Here is a 17,416-nt window from a genome sequence, read left to right as displayed (position 1 = left end):
GCTGCCTTCATCCAGAGTGCCCTGAGAGGAGCCCATAGAGACGACAAGGAGCTTGTGCGCTAACGCAAGGTCGCTTTGGACCTCCCAGTTCACCATTGATGGATGGACACCTCGCTGGGATATTGGGTGCCTAATCTATCTCCCACACTGACACTGACCACCTGAGATCAGTGCCTGTGTGAGGATTGCAGATTCGAGTGCAATCCCAGGAACCCCTCATTCTGTTCCTGGAGCTGCCTCTCCATGAGAGTCACCACTCTCTCCATGGAGGAGGCATTGTGCTCGGCCATGATGAGCAATGCAGTACTTATGCTCCACATGGGACTCCTCCATAATAGAGACCGTAGCATGCATACCCTCATGGATCTCCGCCAGATCCTCCCACACATCTTGCTGGACATCCAGCATCTGCCACCAAATGGACCATCACCATCCAGAGGCCTATCATCAGCCTTCGATTGGGCATCGTCCTGGTCCCCAGCAGTCCTCCGACTGCCGGAGCCCTGGGCACTCTCTGCCTCCACCTGCACCTCAAGCGAGTCTGAATGTGTACTGAGATCCTAGCTGCCGATCTAATGCCCACCGAGTTGCTAGTATCTGCACTGGTGCCTGGTTCAAAGAGTGGGTGTGACGCAGGTGCAAATGAAGCTCGGTGGTCCTCCGGTGTCAGGGGTGGTCCTTTGTGGTTTGCAGAGTGAATGCCTGCTGGTGAACCTAAAAGGGAGAACAAGGACATGTCATTAGTTAAGGTCATCACACTTTCACTTCGCGTATCAGGCACCTTGGTGAGACCATGGAGATCTGCATCACAGTGCCATCGTCTTTCAATGATCAATGGAGACTCCAGGTTCGGGGCTCACATCAACAAAGAGCTACAATAGAATGGGTGCATAAGCCGAAAGTCTCACCTCAGTGCACTGCACTCTTACCTTCATCTGGTATTCCCGCCTCTCCATGCCTGGTTACAGGGGGAGCGTGCCGGCTGTCTAGCTCCAGGACATCTTGCACAAACCTGCTGAGCAGCAGAAGGTTGGGATGCCCTCCACCTGTACGTGCCCTCTCTGCCTGGTTTTGGCTTGTCTTCTCCTGAAGAAACAGAGGAGCATTGATTAGTCCACTCTCTGCCTGCAGCGCCATTGCAGCCTGGCCAACCCCAGCTGAAGAACATCTTGCAGGGCACTTCCAAGTTGTGGCCCTTGAGCTACAAGGCACTCAGTCAAAGCAGCCAGGGCTCACCCACTTGGCCAGCTCTGGTGTCATTGACAGTTGGCATTCAGACTTTAGCACCCCTGAGCTCCACGGGGGGACAGCCACACCTTAACACTTCTGCACACTGACCCATGCCAACACGGCACTCACCCTCCCTGAGCGCAGCAGGTCATTGAAGCGCATCCGGCACTGCACGCATGTTTCGCCACACCACGTCGTGGCTGCTCACCATTGCAGCCACCTCCCCCCATGCCCCCTTGGTGATGTGCGGTGGCCTCCTCCTTCCATCCCTGGGATAAGGATGTCCCTCCTGGCAGCCACCCCCTTCAGGAGGACAGTGAGGCACATGTTGGAAAAGCAGGGGGCCAAGTGCCCACCCAACCTGCCCTCCCCCCTGCTGTGTACAGACACACTCGACTCCACTGGGAATGTTGAACCCACGTCCTTCCGTAGCAGCCTTCCAGGTGCTGCCTGGGCCATTTTTAAGCCAGCCGCCGGGTCGCCATTGGACCTGGCTCAGGCCTTCCTGGCCAGTGCAGAGCTGTGTTTCACGCTGGGCGGGCTTTAATTAACCCGCCAGTGTGAAATCACAGTCGGGGTCCGATCGCGGGCGGTGGTCCTTTTTCCTGCCGCTCCCAGGCCCGCCCACCCAACAACCTCAAAATCCTGCCCTATGTGTCTGATGGTTATGATGGTCAACTCTGGTGTAAAGTTAATAATGGAACTCCAATAATATTGGCAATTTATTATTAATATAATACGCTTAAAAAAACAGTTTGTAGTTAACAGTTTCAAAAATATTCTGCACCCATATAACAAAAACAGAATTAGGCAATTTAAACTGTTTCACAGCAAGTATGAATATAACTCTGAAAGGAAAGGCAGTTTGAACACTTAGGTATTAACAGCTTAGTAGGCTGTATATAATTCTTCCTTTTATTAAGTAACAAATGTTCGACCTTTACCAATGTTAGCATGTTTACCAAACTGTTTTATTCTAGAGCGTTTTTGGGCTAACTTGCAAGGTGGAATAGACCTGACTAAATGCCAGAATATTGTAACTGAACAATCCAGGGGAAATCTACAAGAGATTTTGTTGATGCATGTTTGATCCTTCACGAAAACATAAGATTCAAGGTTAAAATATTATACATCACTCAATGTTTTCATTCATTATGCACAGTATAAAGGTGAAATGTTACTAGGAGCACATTTTGTTGCACCTAAGTTTCTATCACATTTTACAACCCTTCTTCCAATCTACTTCATAATATCCTGTCACCATTCCTTCTCCTTCGTGTACCTACCTTACTTCTCCTTAAACACATTTATGGTATTCAGCTCAACCATCCTATGTGTTGGCAAGTTCCACACTCTCACCAGTCTCTGAATAAGGAAAATTTTCTTAAATTACTTATTGGATTTATTAGTGACTATCTTATGTTTATGAACCCCAGTTTTGGACCCTCCCATCTCCACACATAACTGGAAACGTCTGCTTTAGGTTAATTCTATTGAACTCGTTCCTTCATAACCTTAAAAACCTCTATCAGGCCACTCATCAGCCTTCACCTTTCTAGAGAAAATAGCCCAGTTTGTACAGCCTTTCTTGATAGTTGTAGCCTCTGAGTTCTGCTATATTGGTATGAAAACAGTGGATTATTTTGAGTGGTGCTCGTCTGTGACAAGACTAAAAAAATCCACATGTAAATAGATTGTATTTTCCATGGGTGTTCTTCTGATCTCCTGCATTAACTTCAATGAAAAGCCAAGAGAAAGGTTGTAAATGGTTGCTCATGCCATTCCTCTGGGGTTTCAACCAATCTTTCACCCAAGTTGTGGCAATAGATCAGACAATCTCTGCAGAAACTCTACCTCCACATTCTCCAACTTATTGGCTAGAATTTTACAATCCGCATGCGGGCGTGCGCCTGACACGCTGGAACGTAAAATGATGCGCGATGACGTCGGGCGTGAGACCCGACATCAAAGCGCACCGTCGTGATATTTCGCTAGGTGGGCGCATGATGAAGATGGAGGCACGCCCGCCATTAATTAACGGGCCAGTTAAGGCCCTTGAGGCACCAATTGTCTAGGAGTTTACGCAGCCCGTGCAATTTTCAGGGCATCACACGGGCACAACAGGCAGGCGGGTAGGCCACATTTTCAAAAACCTCATCCATGGGCGGGATAAGAGGGGCAAGTGAGCTCGCTAATGCGAGTTGTTTGCACTTTAGCTTATAAGTTGCTGCTACTCGCTTGTGTGAACAGGACAACTTCATTTCGCTTCAGAGCTGCTTTAACAGAAATAAGAGGCTTCAGTTAAGGACTCCAGAGGCGTCATACCGCTTGGGGCCTTCCAGGTATCAGACAGCCTTCCCTTACCCTGGGAATGGGGATTGTGGACTCTACTGGAGGCATCTCCTCTGAGGAGGAAGAGAGGGCAAGAAGGGGGAGGAGGCCAGGTGTCCCTATTCAGCCTCCAGGGGAGCGACCTGTGGGAGGACAGGCTCAGGCACAAGGGGCACAGGGCCAACAAGAAGTGTAAGGCGGAAGGGGCCGCAGAAGACGCCACTAACCTGCGGCCAGGGTTTACAGGCGGTGATGCAGCTACCTCAATATGTCTGATGTGCAATGCCGAAGACCTCCATCTGTCAGATGATCAGCCCTGAGATCAGCTCCAACTGTGTGGGTGGAACCCCCATGCCAGTGGCGCTGAAGGTCATGGTGGCCCTCAACTTCTATGCCTCCGGCTCTTTCCAGGGGTCGGTGGGTGATCTTTGTGGAGTCTCCCAATCAGCTGTCCACACTTGTGTCAAGCTGGTGACAGACGCTCTGTTCATTCACTATCACATGGACAAGGCCAACCAGGCAGAGCGAGCCAGAGGCTTTGCAGTGATTGCTGGGTTCCCCCACATACAGGGTGCAATCGACTGCACACGCGTGGCCATCAAGGCGCTAGCAGGTGAGCCGGGTGCCTTTGTCAACAGGAAGGGCTTCCACTCCATGAACGTGCAGATAGTGTGTGGCCATAGGATGCATATTCTGCAGGTCTGTGCAAGGTACCCATGCAGCTCCCATGATGCTTACATCCTCAGACACTCCCAGCCGCTGAGGCCCTTCAGTGCTCCAGCCCGGCTGGATGGTTGGCTGCTGGGCAACAAGGGCTATCCCCTCAGAAGGTGGCTCATGACGCCCCTCCGCCATCCAAGAACAGAGGACGAGCAGTGGTACAGTAGGAGCCATGCCTCCACAAGGGCCCTGGTAGAGAGAACCATCAGTCTTCTCAAGATGCGCTTCCGATGCCTGGATTGTTCAGGGCACGCATTGCAATACCCCCCAGACCATGTGTCACTGATAGTGGTTGCATGATGCGCTCTCCACAATCTGGCGCTGGAAAGGGGGGATGCAGTGGAGGAAGAAGATGTTGACGCAGCTGCTCTGGCAGCAGACAATGTGTCCAGTGGTAAATCCAAGGACGAGCACGCTCAGGAGAACGCTAAGGGGATAGACGCTGACCTGGGCAGCCTCCAGGGAGGCAGGGACACCTGGGAGGCTTTGATCCAACACTCCTCCAGCTAGCCTACCAAAGAAGAACCACCACCACATGCCAGGGCTGCAGGCTCCAGACTCGATACCTGACAGGAACATTTGCTTGGTGAACAACATGGACTATGTGCCATTTCAATAAAGTTCAATGGCAAATAAGTCACTCATAACATCATGTGTTCCCCTTCACCTGCAGAACTAATGAAGCACCCAGAGGCTTGTTGAACACAAACGCATTTAATTCTGTTAAAAACAAAAAGCTAAAAGCTACTGCGGATGCTGGAAATCCAAAACAAAAACAGAATTACCTGGAAAAACTCAGCAGGTCTGGCAGCATCGGTGGAGAAGAAATCAGATAACGTTTCGAGTCCTCACGACCCTTCGGCAGAACTGAGTATAGTTAGGAGAGAGGTGAAATATAAGCTGGTCTAAGGTGGGGGGCGGGGGAGAGAGAAGTTGAGGGTGGGGTGATTGTGGGGATAAGCAAGCAGTGATAGGAGCAGATAATCAAAAGATGTCACAGACAAAAGGATCAAAGAGATGTTGAAGGTGGTGATATTATCTAAGAAAAGTGCTAATTAAGAATGGAAGGCAGGATACTCAAGGTACAGCTCTAGTGGGGGTGGGGTGGAAAGACTAACAAAGTTTTAATTTTAGATTTAAAAATAATGGAAATAGGTGGGAAAAGAAGAATCTATATAAATTATTGGAAAAAAAAGGGGGAGGGGGGAGAAACGGGGTGGGGATGGGGGGAAGGGGAGTTTAAGATCTAAGGTTGTTGAATTCAATATTCAGCCCGGAAGGCTGTAAAGTGCCTAGTCGGAAGATGAGGTGCAGTTCCTCCAGTTTGCGTTGGGCTTCACTGGAACAATGCAGCAATCCAAGGACAGACATGTGGGCAAGAGAACAGGGTGGAGTGTTAAAATGGCAAGCGACAGGGAGGTTTGGGTCTTTCTTGCGGACAGACCGCAGGTGTTCTGCAAAGCGGTCGCCCAGTTTGCGTTTGGTCTCTCTAATGTAGAGGAGACCGCATTGGGAGCAACGAATGCAGTAGACTAAGTTAGGGGAAATGCAAGTGAAATGCTGCTTCACTTGAAAGGAGTGTTTGGGCCCTTGGACGGTGAGGCCCTTGGAAGGGGCAGGTGTTGCATCTTCTGCGTGGGCATGGGGAGGTGCCATAGGTGGGGGTTGAGGAGTAGGGGGTGATGGAGGAGTGGACCAGGGTGTCCCGGAGGGAATGATCCCTACGGAATGCCGCCAAGGGGGGTGAAGGGAAGATGTGTTTGGTGGTGGCATCATGCTGGAGTTGGCGGAAATGGCGGAGGATGATCCTTTGAATGCGGAGGCTGGTGGGGTTGATAAGTGAGGACAAGGGGGACCCTATCATGTTTCTGGGAGGGAGGAGAAGGCGTGAGGGCGGATGCGCGGGATATGGGCCGGACACGGTTGAGGGCCCTGTCAACGACCGTGGGTGGAAAACCTCGGTAAAGGAAGAAGGAGGACATGTCAGAGGAACTGTTTCTGAACGTAGCGTCATCAGAACAGATGCGAAGGAGGCGAAGGAACTGAGAGAATGGGATGGAGTCCTTACAGGAAGGGGGGGTGTGAGGAGCTGTAGTCGAGGTAGCTGTGGGAGTCGGTAGGCTTGTAATGGATATTGGTGGACAGTCTATCATCAGAAATTGAGACAGAGAGGTCAAGGAAGGGAAGAGAAGTGTCAGAGATGGACCATGTGAAAATGATGGAGGGGTGGAGATTGGAAGCAAAATTAATACATTTTTCCAGGTCCAGACGAGAGCATGAAGCAGCACCGAAGTAATCATCGATGTACCGGAGAAAGAGTTGTGGGAGGGGGCCGGAGTAGGACTGGAACAAGGAATGTTCCACATACCCCATAAAGAGACAGGCATAGCTGGGGCCCATGCGGGTACCCATAGACACACTTTTTATTTGGAGGAAGTGAGAGGAGTTAAAGGAGAAATTGTTCAGTGTGAGAACAAGTTCAGCCAGACGGAGAGTAGTGGTGGATGGGGATTGTTCGGGCCTCTGTTCAAGGAAGAAGCCCTCAGACCATCCTGGTGGGGGATGGAGGTCTAGAGGGATTGTACATCCATGGTGAAGAGGAAGCGGTTGGGGCCAGGGAACTGGAAATTGTTGGTGTGACTTAAGGTGTCAGAGGAATCACGGATGTAGGTGGGATGGGACTGGACAAGGGGAGAGAGAAGGGAGTCAAGATAACGAGAAATGAGTTCCGTGGGGCAGGAACAGGCTGACACGATCGGTCTGCCAGGACAGTTCTGTTTGTGGATTTTGGGTAGGAGGTAGAAGCGGGCCGTCCGAGGTTGGGCGACTATCAAGTTGGAAGCTGTGGGAAGAAGATCTCCAGAGGAGATGAGTTCAGTGACAGTCCTGGAAACAATGGCTTGATGTTCTGTGGTGGGGTCATGGTCCAGGGAGAGGTAGGAGGAAGTGTCTGCGAGTTGACGCTCAGCCTCCGCGAGGTAGAGGTCAGTGCGCCAGACAACAACAGTACCACCCTTGTCAGCGGGTTTGATGACAATGTTGGGGTTGGACCTGAGAGAACGGAGTGCAGTAAGTTCAGAGAGAGACAGATTAGAATGGGTGAGAGGAGCAGAGAAATTGAGACGGCTAATGTCACGCCGACAGTTCTCAATGAAAAGATCAAGAGAAGGTAAGAATCCAGAGGGAGGGGTCCAGGTGGAGGGAGAATATTGGAGGTGGGTAAAAGGATCCGTTGAACGGGGAGAGGACTCCTGCCCAAAGAAGTGAGCACGGAGACGAAGACGGCGGAAGAAGAGTTCAGCATCATGCCGAGCACGAAATTCATTGAGATGAGGGCGTAAGGGTATGAAGCTAAGTCCTTTGCTGAGCACTGAACGTTCAGCATCGGAGAGGGGAAGGTCAGGGGGTATAGTGAATACGCGGCTGGGGCTGGGATTGGAAGATGGGGTGGGGACGGAGGGACAAGCAGGGGTGGAGGGTCCCAGATGGGTGTTGGTGTCGATGAGTTGTTGGAGCTTGCGTTCCTTAGCACTTGAGAGAAAGAGAAAAAGTTTCTTGTTGAGGCGACGGATGAGGCGAAGAATAAAATGAAACTGGGGGCACGCGCAGCTTTGAAAAAGGGTGCGGCGGTGCTGCTGGAGGGAGAGGTCGAGTGTGTTCATATGGCGGCGCATGGCACTGAGTGTGGATCTCAGAATGCGACGGGAACAGCAGACCGAGAAACGTTTTATGTCCCGGAGATACCTGTAATCCTGGGTGGGTTCGAAGCAAGAGGGATGGAATTTCAGTTGAAATCCACGTGGGGTGAGTCGGAGACGGAGACAGTCACTGAGAAAGGAGATATGGCTGTGAAAGCGGGTTTTAGTAAACACCTTGTCAAACACCAGGAGAGAAATGGAAAGCAATGAAGGTGAGCAGGGCAGAAGAGACAGGCGGAAATCCTGTCAGAGAACAGAACAGTACTTCTTCAGAGAGGGCATTTGTTGAAGAGAGGTGGCAGTCAATTAAAGAGATAAAAACAAAAAGCTAAAAGCTACTGCGGATGCTGGAAATCCAAAACAAAAACAGAATTACATTTAATTCTGTGGTGCCGGGCATACATAATATAAATTAAATAGAAAGGTGTTATCCATCGCTCCAAATAATAATTAATGTAAAAATGGGGGGAAAAACTTCACCAGTGATAAGCTCATGTTGTATTTAAGGTGCTTTCAGTTTTCGCTTGCGGGTGCTACGTCTAGGTGGTTCCATCCTCACTGGCACCGGCATTGGAGACAGCCTGCTCACTCTGCTGTCCTGTTGGTCTTGATGACTTTGGCAGGCGTCCTCTGGCCCATGGAGTCTGTGCTGGCCCCACCTGGGAGGGAACGGACAGTGCCATGGCTGGCATCTCCTCAGTCGCCGCAGCCTCATCGGATGTCACAGTCACTGGCAAAGGGGCGAAGGAGCTGCTGCCATCATCCGGAGTGCCCTGAGAGGAGTCTGCAGGGACAACAGCAGCTCGTGCGTCAACATCAGGTCGCTTTGGACCTCCCTGCTCACCATTGATGGACAGGTACCTAACTGGGACACTGAATGCCCAATCCATCTCCCACACTGACAATGACCACCTGAGGTCATTGCCACTGTGAGGGCTTGCAGGTCTGAGCGCATCCCCAGGAACCCCTGATTCAGCCCCTGGGGGAGCCTCTCCATGAAAGTCGCCACTCTCTCCATGGAGGAGGCAATGTGCTTGGCCATGAGGGTCATTGCATTGCTCATGCTCCACATGGACTCCTCCACAATGGAGATCATGGCACACTCACTCATGTATCTCTGCCAGATCCTCCCGCACACCCTGCTGGACTTCCAGTGTCTGCTGCTTCAGGGACATCTCCAGAGGCCCATCATCAGCCACCGACTGAGCATGTTCCTGGTCCCCAGCAGTCCTCCGACTGCCGGCGCCTTGAGCACTCTCTGCCTCCGCCTGCACCTCAAGCAAGTGTGAAGTGCCCTCACCGCTGTGCACTGAGATACTATCTGCTGGTTTAATGCCCACCGAGGTGCTGGTATCTGCGCTCGTGACTACCTGACTGAGAGGGTGTGATGCTGGTGTTTCCATGGTCGGTATCATTTGGGGTCAGGCTCCTGACCCTGATGGGCTTCTGGTGAGCCTGAAAGGAAGAACAAGGACATGTCATTAGTTGAAGTCATTACACTGTTACTGTGCATGCCTGGTACCCGGATCAGGGGGCCCTCGTCTTTCCATCATCAATGGGGATTCCATTTCGAGGCTCACATCAATATAGGGACAACAGTGGAATTGTTGCTATGACAGACATCCTGACCTCCGTGCACTGCACACTTACCTCCCTGTGGCACCCCAACCGCACCATGGCCGGTTGACCTAGGCACATGGCGCCTCTCCAACTCCAGGGCCTCCTGCTCATATCTACCCATAATTAAAAGGTGCAGCAGTCCTCCGCCAGTCCGCAGCCTCTCTGCATTGTTATGGGATGTCTTCTCCTGAAAGGAGAGAGGATCATTGATTAGTCCACCCTGTACCTGCATTGCCATTGCAGCCTGGCTAACCCCACCTGAGGAATACCTTGCAGAGCTCAGCCGATTCATGACCCTGGAGCCGCAAGACACTCATTCCAAGCAGCCAGGGTTCACCTCCTTGCCCAGACGCTGCCTCATTGACATTTGCCATTCACACTCTAAGAACTCTGAGGTCCAGTGTGGGGTGGGGGGGCGGAGATGGGAAGCTCCTAACTGCTGCGCTAAGCGACCCATGCCAACACGGTACTCACCCTTCCCGATCGCAGGAGATCATTGAACCGCTTATGGCACTGCACCCATGTGCGCCTCACCACATCATGGGAGCTGACCCTGGATGCCACCTCCTCCCAGGCATTTTTGGTGAGGTAGGGGGGGCCTCCTTCTCCCGTCCCTGGGGACAAGGATATCCCGGCGTGCCGCCCCCTCCTCCCAGGTGGGCAGCGAGACACTCACTGGAAAACCACGGGGCCGACTGCCCCGCCGACCTGCCCTCCCGCCTGCCGTGTTCAGCACTTAAGTGCTCCATGACGAGGTTCTTCTGATTCACTGGCAGCCTTCACATGGCTGCCGTAGCCGCTTTTGAATTGGCCCCGGGTCGCCACTGGACCGGCGGACATTAAGCTCCCGCCCCACCCGCCCCTTCTCCCTGTTGCTGCTGCTGCGTCTTAAACTATGCGGGGCTTAATTGGCCCGCCAGCATAAAATGGCGGTGTAGAGCTTCCTGACCACCCCCACCTGCTCCTGCCGAGCCCGCACGCCGAATGTAAAATTCTGGCCATTGTGTGCAACACAATGGGAGTGAAGAGATCTTTAAAAAAAATTCACTTCTGCAGTGATACCATGTACCAGGTACTAAACAGCCGTATTTGTGTGAAAATTTTAGTGGGAATGTACACTCAGTTGATGATTGATTGTTCTGAGTTTCTAAAGGTGAAATGAATCATTCATGAAAGCCACATTATAGTTGGCATTTTAAATATGTCCTTTTCTCAGGCAGCTCTGCAAATCATCCAAATCATCTATTACTGAATTATCAGATGCAAGAACCACAAACAAACGCAATGGAGATTAATTTGCTTGTAGTTCACCCAGTGCTGTGACTCTTTGAGATGAATGCTGATTGAAGTTTTCATAAACACACAAATTATAGCTGGCATGGTTCAGAATAACCTCCTGCCACTGTGCCAAAATATACCCAGTCCTGAGGAGCTCAAGGAGCTCATTTTCTGCCCTTTTAGTTCAAGCCTTCTCTCCAACATAGGCTAAAGATCTTAGTTCTAAGATGTTTGTTCTAAGACAGATGTCACTTGGATTCAGCAGATGTATTTTCCATGGAATCTCCTTAAAAGGAAGGTACATGCAGAAGACGGATAACACATCTAACTTACCTCTCTCTCTCTTCAATATGTTTAGACTACATTTGGAGTACTGTGAACCATTTTGACATCCGTAATATGAAAAGGACATAGAAACTCTGGAGAGGGTCCAAAAAAGATTTACTGGAATGATAGCAGAACTGAGAGGTATGCCTCTCAGGAAAGATTCAACCGGTTTGGCTCTTCTCTCTAGAAAAGAGAAAATTGAAGGTTGACCTGACAGAGGTCTTAAAGGTTATGAAAGGGGAGACGTAGAAAAGACATTTGAATTTGTGGGTAAACTAGAAGGTGGGGGGGGGATTTAAATATAAGATTGTCACTCACAAATCCAGGAAACTCAGGAGAAAACTTCTTTAAAAAGACAGCTTTGAGAAATCTCTACCAGAAGGCATTTAGTGGTGCAAAGGTTTGGAAAAAGTTCATACAGATATGTAATGCCCTCTCTACATGGACAAGTCAACAGGGTTATTGTCTGTTACTTTTGGTAAATCACCGCTAATGTGTGAATTAGCAAAGGCTATGGGCTGGATTTTCTTTCCCAGTTACCGATCCCCCTATTAGGGTGAAATGCAGGTCAGGAACCAGCAACTGCCAGTGGTGGGACCCTGAGGAAATTTTGGAGGAGGCGGACAATTAAGAGACCACCTCCAGGAGCCCCATCCAATTACGTATGGTGGATGGTCTCCACAGCTGGGAGAGGCAATTGGAGCACCCAAGGCGGGAGAGCTGGGCACTGCTGATGTAGGTAGGAGAATGAGAGGGACCTTTAAGATGCAGGTGCCCTCTGAAGACTTTGGAAAGTTGAAACATACAATATGGTCACAGCTGCCAGGCTATCAGTATGGAGGGAGAACGTCTCCACTGCACAACCAGTGGCTGCAGCTGTGATGCTCTGGCAATCATGGCTCTAGGGATGAGGGAAATTAAATGAGATAACGCTAGCCCCTCAGTCTGATGTCGGAGGCTGCCTCGATTCATCGGCCAGACTTCGGTCTCAGTGTGGGGATCCCACCTCCGGCCTGGAAAGTTCCAGACAGCTTGTGAAGAGTGTCCTCAGTAGGCAACTTAAGTTGCCTAATTAGCTACCTGCCTCAGCCCCCTCTGAAACCGTCTCCATGACGATAGACTGTCTCACCGGCCGGAAGTGCAAAATTACTGACATGCTCACTTCCTAACCCGCCTCCACTGCTCTATGAGAATTCACCCCTGCCTGTTTGGAATTTACACGTGTTTATTACAAAAATGCAAAGGTGATTGGTAAATAAGAAAGTGTAATCAAAAAGTAACTTTCATGTATTATGTTTAATACCAGGCAGCTGGGCAGAATTTTACCCCCACCAGCAAGTTTGCAGGAAAAGGGGCCACTGCTCACCTGGCCTCAATCTTGAGGCTGCCAGGTGGGTTCAGGGATGGGGGAAGCCTGGCAGGTCACCGTGCTTGGCTCTCAGGTGGGTTTGGGTAGGGGTGCGCCTCTCTCAGGTGCCCCTGTCCACATCAGTTGCCGCCGCCAAGGTCTGCCACCCCCACCCCCATCGGACGGTATTCCATCCCTACCCACAGAGGCCTCTCCATCAAAACCCACGTTCCCCTCCCTCCACACCCTCCTACTCCAACACCCCCCCTCCGCCCCCACTCCCAGACTGTGAGACACACCTCACTGACCTGGTCCTAGAATCCGAAACTTTGAACCTGGAGACTGCTTGTAGACCCAGTCCAAGCCAATGCTAGCGCTGCTGGGACTACAGAACTGCAGGCCAATCAGATTGGCAGGCAGCTCCCTGTGGCGGGACTTCTGCCTGAGTGAGGGGCACAAGTCTCATCTCCAGCCAATTAACACTCCTCAGAGCATTAAGTGGCATTCCTCGCCAACTCTTTGGGTGGTGGAGCAAGAAATTCCGCCATCTGAAAAATTCTGCCTGGTACGTTCTAAAGTAGAATTGCTGCTTATGACTTACTTGTTTTGTTTTATTTATGTAATATTGATTCACAAACAATGAAGTACTTTTGAAAAATATAGGGAAATGAGGCCACCAGTTGCACATCACAAGATCCTTCAAGTAGCAATGAAACATATGACCAGATGACCTGTCTTAATGCAGGAGTGCCCAGCTCTCCCAATGAGGCTGCCGACCACCCAGAGCCTTGGGTGCCCCAATTGCCTCTCAGCTATCGAAACTGCCCACCATCCTTAATTGGATGGTTTTCCCAGAGGTGGCCTCTTAAGTGAAAGATAAATAATAATTAGGACACTGGGAGAGTGACCCTGCTCTTCTTTGAGTAATTCCATGGGATCTTATACTCTCGCAAAAAAGGCAAACTGGGCTTTTGTTTAATATCTCACCCAAAGCACAGCACCTTCAACATTTCAGCACTCCTTCAGTGCTGCATTGAAGAATCAGTTGAGATTATTTGTGTGTTGAATCCACAATCAGAGGTGAAAGTGTTACCACTCAGCCTAAGTGCCGATTGCCCAGATTATAGTTATTTATGAGCTGGCAGTGCAAATTGCTATATAGTTGAAACTGGGGAATCTTCAAGTGATGACTGTATCTTACTTAACTGGAATTACATGCCCTCACACAATCAGAGTCATTAATTCCTCACATTTGCCAAGTTCCATTGATGAGTTTAACTGGAATTGTTATATCTTATAAATCAAGTGTTAAGCCCACTCCTTACTCCACAGAGTAATGTTCAGGTGGTAGGACCTGATCACAGGTTCCTTGCTTTACGGAGTGCAGATATTTAACATGGATGGAAGGTCATTCACCAGCCAGCAACATTGTAAAATTTCAATAATCTATCTCTTGTGTGCTCATGAAAGACAATAGAGTTTGCTCTTCAACTTTACATAGGAAAATTAACACACATTTGCATCATTTAAAGCACATGAATTGTACTCTTTGTAAGGGAAATATCCATGCAGGTGAGTACAAGACATTTGTGAAGACTTGTCAGTTTATATATGGGGACATGTTTGTAAAGATGATGACAAGCTTTTTGAGGGATAACTTTATGATCAATGGATTACGGAAAACAAACAAATGTTCTAGTATCAGGTGACAAGCAGTGCTAAAATATGACTGATAACCTTGCCTGATGGATCCCATTGCTAGCCTTCCCTCCTAATCCATTGGCTAGAGCACACAGTCTGCGCACAAACTGTAGTCATATTGGGGAGATCATTTGAGGCCTTCTGTATGATAGAAGTTCCCCAGAAATGGTAGGATGTGAATTGCTGCCATATTCCTGTCAATGGAGTAGCTGACAGTCTATTCCCAAGAGTACACCATTGGGCAGCCAAAGTGTCTGACTAAAACCAGAAGTATTCCCTTTTAATATGCAATCCTGTAGACTTGCCAGGAGTACTAGCACCCTGACCTAACACTGGGTGCTCACTTTCAGGTAGTTCATCTGCCAACCACCACCGCCCCCCACCCACCACCAACCCACCACCCCACCCCACCCCACCCCCCACTCCACCACTCCACAACCCGCTGCTCAGGAAACCAGAGGCCAACTAAAAGTCCCAGAACTTGACTTGTAGAACTGTAGATTTTATTTAGGATGCTGGTATTTTGTCTAATTTTACTTAAGCCTTTCTGCAAGCCAATCCACACCTTTGTCAAAAACAGCTGTTTCAATCAAAATGTCTTTTTAATTAGGAAATCATTTGGGCAAGTAATACACTACTAATGAGGGAGTTGATGCAACTATTGTACCTCATTTCAACTGTAGTTCACAACTGAAGGAGCATGTGAACGGGCCAAAGGCTGCCATTTTTGGACCTGAAAAGTACCCGTCTACCTCAAATTACCCTGGGAAGCAAAGAATCTGAACAATTTGAACAACGGGCTAAGCAAGCCGTTTCATGCTGCTACTATGATGTGGCTACGTGAGTGGTGTTTTCAATTAACAGGATGCTGCCGTCAGTTAAAAAAGATGTCCTGCCTACCGCACAATTGAGAAATGTCATGTATGAATTTCAGTGCCGGGCAAATGCCAGGTATTCGGGCCATACATCCCAGTGATTATTGATCACATCAAACAGCGTGTCCCTTCAGCTGTTCACAATAGGCAGAGTAGTGACTGCACTCAATCAGCCCATGCTTGTGAAACCCAAAACTTTACTGTTAGATGTGATTCCTCGACTGGGCAACACTTGCTGAATACACCTGAGTGCGCTAATAGCTGCACTGACAACTAATTTAAAATAATCAGTCGAGCTCGTAACATGGCTCATTTACGCTAGCTAGAAGTGACATACCTTCATACACAGGGAGCCATTCTCTGCAAACAAAAGGAATATGCTCAAGCCTTGTGCCTTTTTTAAATTACCTGGGAGATTGGAGAGCCTACAGCTCCACATTGTTTTCTGTATGGCAATGCCTCAGCCAATCAGAGTCGACTTGCCAACCAATCAGCACCCTTTTCTCCTGTAATAAAAATTGCTATGATTGTTTGAAATTTGGCATTCTTGTGCTTGTTCTAATGAGTAGAAGACAAAAAGCTTTGACAACATCTCTCTTCTTTCAGCAGTATACAAGTTCTGTATCACCAAGCGACAAAGAGTGTTAAAAATTGGCCAAATTGTTATAGTATGTCCTGACATTACAGTAATCAATTTGTCTATTGTGGAGGTGAACACATCAAACAACTCCTGAAATTATTAATAGAAAGTGTTTATGTCAGCACTAAGGACATATACTACTTTCCCAAATGGATACTGTTTTCAAGGTGAATATTACTGTCTGACCAACATAATGCAGTGTCAATGAAATACATTTCCTTATTTGGGGATTTAATGTTACAATTTAACCCAGTCTGACTTCAGAATTATAAGAGTTGTTAGTTATATTCTGCAGTAAAGGTAAAGCATATTCCTGTTTACACTTTGCTTTAGAGAAAAATATGTGAATAATACCTGTTAGAGCTACCTTTTGATTGTAAAATAAAGGACAACGTGATTGTATAACATTCTCTTATAGCCTGTTTTTGTTGACTATTGGTGCACAGTTGATGGCTCTATTTTATTCTTTTATTAAAGGAGATTGAATTGTGCAAGATAGTTCAAGAATCTTTCCAAAAGGAACTGCTTCTTGTACATTTTAGAGTGAAGTAAGTGGCCTTTTTAAATTTGTACTTGCTCAGTTGCTTCAATATATTGTACAGTTATTTGCCTTGTTGTCTAAAGGACTTCTGGTGTCATACAGCACATGCTTTTAGGTTAATCTTGCAAAGAGAAAGACATCAGCACATCATATTAGAAGCTCATTTGAAATGACTTGAAATACAATGAGCTAACCTGAAAAGTGTAGTGACTATTCTGCAGGCTAATGCCACAACCATAAAGCACATCGCAACATTGCACATGCAATTATGATATTGGCCAGCTAATTCAGGGAGAAATGTTGGCCAGGATAACAAGAGAAGCCCTTGCTCTTCTTTGAATAGTACGATACAATCTTCAACATCAACATGAACAGCCTAGGCTTTGGTTTAACTTCTTAAGCACTATCTGAAGCACACCACTTCCAGCAATGCTGCTATCCCTCAGCTGATGCTCAAGCACATGTTATGATTGTGTACTGAAGTCCAGCCGTCAGGGTTGAACGCACAATCTTCTCAGGAATGAGAGCGTAACCATCTATGACTCTTAGGCAGTGAACACACGAAATCTGAACTGATGAGTGTGTTGTGTTCAATAATTGATGGTGCATGCTGCCTTTATGACTCAGGAGACCATAGGTTTAATTTTCTGAACGCATCCCAAATATCACTAAATATGTGTTTTTAGCATTGAACTCACATCATGTAGCTGGTAGAATATGTCCTACAAAACAAAATTCTGAAGCTAAACTTACATCCTATGTAATTACATCCAAAATTTTTCATGCTTGTAATTCTCCAATTGATACGTGCATGCGTAAGACAAAAAACAGGCCTGGACAAGTAAATGGGAGTGAGCAATGGTATCAAATCTATTGCAGGGTCCATGACATTTAAAGCACACTGGGCTATTATTAAATCAATGAATATGTTCACTTACCTGTAATTTAAAGCCCCAGTACAAAAAGGCACCCTGAATATTGGTAATGGTGATACAAAATCAGCTCTGCTGCTGCAGATAAGTGGCAAGTAGCCCTCTTTTCAATTAGACTTCAGGCAATTTGAAGCTTTCTGCCACTGTTATTTTAAATTGCCAATTGAGTCCCTGC

The sequence above is a fragment of the Cetorhinus maximus genome, chromosome 13 (assembly GCF_964194155.1).
Source record: "Cetorhinus maximus chromosome 13, sCetMax3.hap1.1, whole genome shotgun sequence".
In the NCBI taxonomy this organism is placed as follows: Eukaryota; Metazoa; Chordata; class Chondrichthyes; order Lamniformes; family Cetorhinidae; genus Cetorhinus; species Cetorhinus maximus.
This window is presented reverse-complemented; position numbering follows the sequence as displayed.